General features: G+C 48.2%; 1 non-coding gene across 1 annotated transcript; it reads left to right on the forward strand.

Annotated features, from left to right (window-relative positions):
* The first annotated feature begins 81 nt into the window (after window positions 1-81).
* On the forward strand, window positions 82-200 carry LOC118345158. Its single transcript, XR_004798789.1, has one exon. It is a non-coding gene; the product is annotated as a 5S ribosomal RNA (ribosomal RNA).
* Window positions 201-251: the final 51 nt, after the last annotated feature.

Raw genomic sequence — 251 nt, forward strand, 5'->3', positions numbered from 1 at the left:
CAGATCTCCGTTTGGATTGGGATCGGAAGGACGCTAGTATGTCGCTCAAGGATTATATGAATTTTAAGTAATTAGTTTGATGGGTGCGATCATACCAGCACTAACGCACCGGATCCCATCAGAACTCCGCAGTTAAGCGTGCTTGGGCGAGAGTAGTACTAGGATGGGTGACCTCCTGGGAAGTCCTCGTGTTGCACCCCTCGTTTTTGTTTTTTCCGCCTTGCGAGATAAATTGACAAGAAGGAGCACTC

Source organism: Juglans regia, unplaced genomic scaffold, assembly GCF_001411555.2.
Source record: "Juglans regia cultivar Chandler unplaced genomic scaffold, Walnut 2.0 Scaffold_1570, whole genome shotgun sequence".
NCBI lineage: Eukaryota > Viridiplantae > Streptophyta > Magnoliopsida > Fagales > Juglandaceae > Juglans > Juglans regia.